At 40.8% G+C, this 8,335-nt stretch overlaps 1 long non-coding RNA gene across 1 annotated transcript; it reads right to left on the reverse strand.

The window, feature by feature from the left end:
• Positions 1-1,925: 1,925 nt before the first annotated feature.
• On the reverse strand, positions 1,926-8,314 carry LOC309349484. The gene is made up of 3 exons (XR_014159950.1): positions 8,206-8,314; positions 6,344-6,489; positions 1,926-2,681 (listed from the first exon to the last, which is right to left on the reverse strand). It is a non-coding gene; the product is annotated as an uncharacterized lncRNA (long non-coding RNA).
• Between the last annotated feature and the right edge of the window lie 21 nt (positions 8,315-8,335).

The following is an 8,335-nucleotide window of genomic DNA, read 5'->3' on the forward strand; positions in this document are numbered from 1 at the left end:
CCAGTCTATTTCTGAAATTACTTTGTAATAGTTCTATTACCAAACTTAAAACCATGGAGAGACCTGGTCTGAACAAAGACATTGGATTCTTATCTCATTATACATGACAAAGCCATTTTTCACCTTCTCACCCCTTGCTTTTTCCTGTAAGACCTATTGCAGTCGTTAAGAGTCGTCAACAGGCTCATCACAGCTATCTGCCAATCACCCATTCCCACCACCCTTGTGAGTAATACCCCTCCCCACCTTCTCACTATATAGAAGGGTCTGGTGACTTCTGTTTCAGTGTATCTGAAGAAGTGTGCATGCACACGAAAGCTCATACCTAGAACTAACTTAGTTGGTCTTTAAGGTGCTACTGGAAGGAATTTTTTGTTTTGACTATGGCAGACCAACACGGCTACCTATCTGTAACCATGACTACTAAAGTAGCATACAATTGATATAAGATATACAGTTATACTTTGGATCCCAAATGCCTTGGTACTCGGACGTTTTGGCTCCCGAACACTGTAAACCCAGAAGTGACTATTCTGGTTTGTGAATGTTCTTTGAAAACCAAACATCTGACAGGGCTTCTGCAGCTTCCGGTTGGCTGCAGGAGCTTCCTGCAGCCAATCAGAAGCCACACTTTGGTTTCAGAACATTTTGGAAGTTGAACGGACTTCCAAACTGTAGTGTAACTGTAGTGTGGATGAGGCCTTAGATTTAATTAGCGGTATGCAGACAGTTTGCACAAATCATGACCCGAAGCTGGGTGTCTTGGAATAGTCAATACAGGAGGGAAAACAGAGTGGATTTCAAGGAGAAGTCAAATCAGGAAAGCCACAAAGCAACAAATTTGGATCTGAACCAATCAGATGAAAGGCCCATCTAGTCTAGCCTCCTGCTTCTCAAAGTGGTCAACAAGATGTCTCAAGGAAGCCCACAAGCAGGATATGAGGTCAATACTATCACCACTATTTCCCCCCTTTTTAAAAAAAGGTACTCAAAAGTAGATTGTCTATGATGATAGATGCCCCATACAGCCACCATGCAAACAAGCTACCTGCCTTGTAGAAGGATTCAGTTTGCTACCATTTTCTCTTCTATCCAAGTTTAGTAAAAAAATAATAATAAAAGATTGGGGGAAAGACGCAAAATTCACCTGACTCTACTCCATAAGACAGCTTTATTTGGTAATGTAATTGAATGTAAAATATTCTAAGTGCCGATTTTTAAATATCTGTACTTCCATTCTTGCAATTTTATGGTAGGCCTGTTAAAAAGGTGACCTTTGAAGTTATTAGCAGAACAAATTAAGAAGTAACATATTGATAGCTTCATCGTGGATATTGATTTGCACTCAGACATTCTTGCTTTATTGGTATGGTCCCCATGGGTGTTTCATCTGTATGATAAGTGAATAATTAAATGCTCTGCAGTTAGGAATGTTCTGTTCTGAAGTTGCTTACTTATTCCAGGAACCTAGTGCTAACAGTACATACTGCAATTGTGTTTGTGGGTTTTCCCAGTACATATTGCTGGCTTGCTGCTAGAAGCAGAGAGAGCTCTTGGCGATCCCCTTGTGGTGGCTTTTGGAAGAAGCGAAGATGTTACCAATTTGTTCACAAGATTTGCTGGGGGCCAGTTCCTGTCCTCAGTATTTTTATCCCTCCTCAATGCTGTGTAATATAAATGGGGGGGGGAGAGTTCTAACACACAACCAAGAATAGGAAGAAAGCCCCGCTACATAAGCCTGAACATGCCTCTAAAAACATTCTCTGGATTTCTGTATATACAACCAATATTTCGGGAGTTTTTCCTTAAAAAAAAATTCATGCAGGAGTAATTAGTTATTTTCAGTGTATATTTGCAAAAGATCAACAGCTTAATAAAAAGAACAATGAATGTAGTTCCCCCAAAAGAAAGAAGCTACTCAAGAATGAAATGTATGGATGCAACATTTAACAGCCTTCTCTCACAATAAATGAAGATTGAATTTGAAGAATGGTGAGTGGATTTATAGCCTACATTTGGGCTGTGAAATGAGAAAACTTTTTATTGTTGTACCAGAATACTGCTGGCATTTCAATTACATAGATGGAAATTCATGGATGGGGAAAACTTTGGTCATATGCCTGACTTGGTATCAACTTTAGACGTAGAGCCACAAGTGCAGAAATGACTGTTGTATCTGTCCAACAGTAGGGCCATAAAGTCATGCAAAATTTTGCCCAAACAAAGGATATCAGGCCTCCAAATATATACCCTATGTCTGGGACAGCTTTTTTTCTGAAGGAACCAATAAATATGTACAGTACATAACTTAGTATGTGAGAATTGGTTTTTCTATTGAAATCAACGATGGATCCTGCATAGGCACTAAATACATCCAGGCATCTGAGTGCATTTGGATCTGCATGACTGATGACAGCTGTTATTATTACTAGTATCCTACAGCAACAACCATGATCAAGCAGTATTAAACAATACAACTGGAGTATTAATTGACAATCAGTAGTTCAAGGTGTAAAGATGAAGGATTCCTGCATCTCTGGTTGCCACCAAAGATCTACTTCCCCTTCTGAGGTTCATTAAGAAACATTAAGATAGATGTCAAGCCTGGTCTCTGTAGCCACAGCAGGTGCTGTGATTCTCCAGCAGTTTGAATTCACCCTCAGAGGATTGTTGACTGTTATCTGTGAAATTTTGAAGAAAGTACGTCTTTGGTACCTAAACAGCAACTCATTTTTTTCCTCATGTAAAGATTTGAAACAACTACTGTCTTTACTTCCTTAAATTTAATGTAGGGTCAAGCTGATGCCATGTCAAGCACATTTTTGAAAAAGCAAACTTAACCCTGAGCACTTAATCTTTTGTCAAAATGCGGCCACTTGGGCTGTGCTTCTGGATCTAGACTGCAGCAAATGGGATGCTAACTCTCATAGGAGCCAACTCCTAGGGGCTGAGGCCCCCAATAAAATATTTGAGGGGGTGCCCCCCCAAGTTGATGGGCAGAATCTTTCTATTGAAGAATGGTCTATTATGGACCTCCATCTATTCCAATGTAAGCCAATGGGCAAGGGATTCTAAATATGTGCATAATTTGGGGAAGGCTGGAAGCCATTTAGGGAACTCTTCACTAAGATTAGTCAGTAGCAGCTGCTGAGTTACTTAAATAAACTAAGCCTAAAGCCTACAATCCTGAACTCTCTTACTAGGGAGTCGGCCTGACTGAACACAGTGAGACATCCTTTTGAGTAAACCTGCAAAAGATTTGTACTGAATTCTGAAAATAAACCCTAAACAGAAAATGGTAGGAAGCCAAAAAGCCACCACCTTTGTGAAATTGGAGGAAGAAAGGAAGGTTAGGCTGTTTATAAATCACTGTTTCTACAACAAAAAATGTTCCAAAGTGACTGACAACAAGAATAAAATGCAGTAAAATAAATAAATAAACTTATTAAAAACATAGACTAAAAAAGTAGGGCCAAACTGATGCCATGTGGGTTTTCCTGTGGAGAGTATTCCGTTGATGCTGTAAAGATAAAGGACACCTGGACAATTGAATCCATGTGAATTTGACTATGGGGTGCTGTGCTCATCTCTACTTTCAGGTCGAGGGAGCCAGCAGTTGTCCGCAGACAGCTTTTCTGGGTCATGTGACCAGCATGACTAAACTGCTTCTGGTGCAACGGGACACTGTGATGGAGGCCAGAGCGCATGGAAACGCTGTTTAGACCACACTGCCACCCACATCCCATTTTTTGATGTTGTAGCAGCGAGTGAGGCAGAATGGTGTGGGATGGCCAATCCACTACTCCTGCCTCTGTGCCTGGACCACAATAACCTTCCTGCTGCCTCATCCCTACCCCTCTCACTCTCTGATACCAACAGCAACCTCCACATTGGGAAGCCAAGTAAGCAACACCACTTCACTCCACTGGCTGCTAGTACATAGATGGGGAGCTACTACACAAAAGCTCCATTTTATCATTACTACCTTCTCATCCTGCCTTGGCGATGGCAGACAGAGAGGGGCCTCTGATGACCATCTCAGAGTCCAGGCATGTTCATATGAGGAAAGGTGGAAGGAAGAGAAACAAAAAGCAAGAGCAAAAAAAAAAAAAAAAAGGGAAATGTCAATGTCAGTCCCAGTGGGGACTCTTGGGGCTCAGAGGTACAAATAATTGCATGAAAATGTCTGATGCTGATGCCGGACCAGGTGCAAATAAACATCTGTATTCTGGTCCTGGACAGATGGTAGCACATAGTATTGTTGCATGTTTGAATTAAGCTTGGAAAAGGATTCTAAGCATCAAATCGACTAGAAGAGAAAGGGGGAGGGATTAAGAATGTCAAGTCAGGAATGTGGGTTGTGAAAAGATAAGGTGCTGGACAGAGTGGGAGAGAATGAGTTGTGGGTCAACTAGCTGTATGCTCCAATCCCATTTAGTTGTCTGCATACAAGGAGACAGTTGCTCACAGAATGTACATTAGTTGTATCTGGAATTTCAGATTGTGAGACATTCTGTGGCAAATGCTCCATTACATTTGAAGTATAAGATTACATCAGTTAGTTCACAGGCTACAAATAAAAAACATGCTAAGTGGAAGAATTATTGTCACTTGGCCAACACAGGGCCCTTAGGACGCCCTTCATGTTTTTCCAGAAGTTTCTTCATTGCCTCAGAACTCTAGTTCCAGCCATGGCTCACCATGTTGTGAAGACCACAATGGCAGAAGAGACAGTGACCAGAGACTGACAAATTACAGGCCAGCTGAGCCAGCACCATACTCTGATGTGGTGGTGCCCTGAGGCCAAGAAATCCCAGTTTTTGGTAACAAAGCCCTTCCATCAGATGCTGCTGCAAATTCCAACACCAGCTGCAATGAAGGGAAGACTTGCCTGTCCCATCGGTTGAGTGAGATTCAGCTGCTCAGTCCTCCTGCTTTGCCTTGGAGAACAATACTAAGGAATCCTGTCACTATAAGGACATTTCGTTAATATCATTTTTAATGTGAGATTTTTTTGTAAGTCACTTTGAGAGGTTCTCATTGCAATGTACCCATGCACTTAATATTTGTAAGAGCGAGGGAACTGAAAAAAAGTGAGTTCTTTTATATCATAATTTTATTTCATTCTTTATGATCCTGGTGGCCAATGAACAAAAAGTGTGTGTGTGTGTGTGTGTGTGTGAGACATAAGGCGTCTTACACAGATAAAATAGAAGAAGGTGAAAACATAGAAGATGAATGAATTAAAATACAATTAAACACTAATAGAATTAAAATAGCATTAAAAATCCATTAAACATAGACAATAACAATAAAAACATCACAGCATTGGCCCTTCCCTCAAATACATTCAGTTTCCAAAAGCCTGTTGTAATAGAAAGGTCTTCAGCTGCTAGCAGAAGAACAAGAAGAAGGGAGCCAGTCTAAATTCTCTAAGTAGTAAGTTCCAAAGTTTGGGGACAGCCACTGAGAAGACCCTCTCCTGCATCCTCACTAAGCAGGTCTGTGAGGACGGCAGGACTGAGAGGTTTCCTATTAAGGTCTCATAGCATGGGCAGGTTTGTGTGAGGGAATACAGTCTTTCAGACCATCTTCTATATCTATATATATATCATTTCTTCTGCTGATTCCTAGCATAGAATGAGGTAAATAGCCAAACATTGACATTAACAGACTTCTTTCTCCACTGGAAAGAATAAAAACCTGAAACAATTTGAGCCTCTATGTCATGACATTCATCCAATTGCTCAGTTCAGTAATTATGCAGAATGGAATTAACATTCCAAGTCAAGTTCCTGTCCATTAGGATATGCTTACTGTGTGTGAATGACTAAATCTGTATACAAAGTCCTCTTTCATTTTGAGAACTGTATAAGCAAACTTTCATGGATTCTTTTCTGAAAGAATTGACTGAGAATGATAGATAAATCCATTAGCAAACTGTGATGATGATAGCCTTACTTGGTCACATTACGAGATGTAAAACTAACATTTGCTAAGAGATGAATTGCTAAGTAAAGTGGTAACCGCCAGTAGGTTTTTAAGCAGAGGGAATTCAAATTTTAGCCAGCTTCACCCCTCCTTTTAACCTGTGAAACTTGACTGCAATAGTCAACAGTGCTTTAATTTGGCCAATGTTACTAAAGGTTAAGATGTGCATTAGCTCAGTGCAGCAATTTAGAATAAAAATTGCATGCTTGCTTGCTAGTCAGTATGAGAAATAGGAAATATTAAGTTTTAATGCAATTGCTATTGAAGCACCTGTGGAGGGCTCAAGCACAAACAAGGACATTCTGGAGAAATAGGCATGAAAAATTGTTGGGTTATTTATTTTGCTACTTACCATGAGGGTAGAGTTGAAGATCACAAGGGAGCCATCCTTCACTCTGTGGAGATTGAAGAGGCTGTACAATATTGTTAGGCTGACATCAGTCTTGCACCATCAAAATTTCCTTACTCTGACTCAAATTCCCATGGCACCATGAGCATCTGTGGTGTGTGTGTGAATAATAAGAAGCCAGAATGGTCACTTTCCCTGCTTTCATAAAAACAAAACAGAATACCCTTCTCTCTTTTATAGTACCTGAGAGATGAGGCCAAATTCACTACACTTCTCATCTTTTGTGTGAGAAACTAGCCTGCTCCCCATTTCAATGTTTTACTTTCTCCCTCCCCAGTAGAAAAACTCGTGCAGTTGCTCATACATGGTATATTTTAAATTTACAAGCTAGAAGTGACTATTTAGACTCTCTACACAGTTTAAATTTAAAGCATAGCTTATCTGCATTGAACTATACTAAATATGAACCCTTGCTTAGGTCCATGTGCCTTACTGGTTCAGACCAAGGTCTTTCAAGTCTAGCAATTGCAAGAATCCTACCCAAAGAAATTACCATTAGTCCATCAGTAGTTTGTCTAAGATCACCAATGTATTCAAATTACACCTCAGCTATGAATGTGTTTAGCTAGAATCAGGAGCTTACAACCTCATCCTTGATGCTACCATGGCATTCATTTACCATGATCATATCAGGACCATCACATGGGTATCTGTCATTTTGTCCATGTGCCACCTAGAACCATTGTGCTGAATGTTACAGTTTCAAACAGCTCCAGTCCTGCTTTCCCTTGGCCGTATCAGCATTACAATGGCTTCTATATGCTTGGGACAAGCCACAGATAAGATGCAGGTGTTGAGAAGGCTGTCCAAAGTGTTTCAGCATTCAGGTTAATCTTTATTTATGAATAGTGGAAGCAAAAAAAATTATGGAGCTGCTCATTTCACTCAGACTTTTAATTTGTGAAAGAAGCCCTGGAGCTTCACTGCTTTCCATCGTTGTAATATGAGCCTACCTAATTTGCATGTCCTGAGCCAGCCAAAACACTTGTCTGAATATTTTGATGCAGTCCTCTCTTAAGCAAAATTTCACACAAAAGCATATATTAAGTGACAATAACATTACAAATGCATAATAGGGGAAACGACTTGCAAAAATGTGTGCTGTTAGGCAAAACTGCATACAAAAATGTATATAAGAATAAATATGGAAGAAAATTCATACAAGTTTTCATCTAGACTTTTAAAAAAGAAGAAAAAAAATCACAAACTGATATGGAAATGGGGCACACTGAATTTAAGAGTGGAAAATTGAGAAATTGGGAGAAACCAATATAGACAGATTCATTCCTCCCATCCCTACCATATGTCAGGACTGTTAGAATTTCTGCTGCATGATTGCAGTAATGGGATTGTTGTCTTTCACATGACGTGGTACGTTTTGATTCCACAAAGTGGGAAGTGACAGAGACAGGATGTTTGTGTTACTGTGTTCCGTGAAGTGGGACTATTGTCCTTTGTTCTTTCTCTTTGCTGTCTGATGCTAGAGAGAGAGGGAGCCATGCTGCAGTGCTCCGTGTGTGTTTATATGTAAATAAAGTAGATTAGCCAACATGCTCTGCAGATCCCTAAGTGTGCCGGTGTCTGTTGGCATTGGTCGCTGTGATGTTCGGGCTGAAGAAAGCTTTTGAAGCTCCCGATCGACCAGGGGGGAGAGAACATTCCAGTTGGGCATGTGTCTCTACCAGGGTCCTACTCGAGTGTAGGACGAGCTCCTGACAACGACAAGGCCCTCTTGGTCACTGACAGTGGATTGAAGGAAGGTTCTCCCCCCCTCCCCCAGTGCTTCTCCTCTTCACTGAGCTTACTGGATGGCTCTCTCCATAAAGCTCTGGTAGGAAACCTCCTCAGCTTGCCACATCTCACACTTCATGAGTGGCCGCCTCAGCCACTCCCCAGTATGGAAGGGCATCCCAGTCACCCAGGCAACCTGGCCAA

The sequence above is a fragment of the Podarcis erhardii genome (genome assembly GCF_964252035.2).
Source record: "Podarcis erhardii genome assembly, chromosome: 9".
Classification (NCBI taxonomy): Eukaryota; Metazoa; Chordata; class Lepidosauria; order Squamata; family Lacertidae; genus Podarcis; species Podarcis erhardii.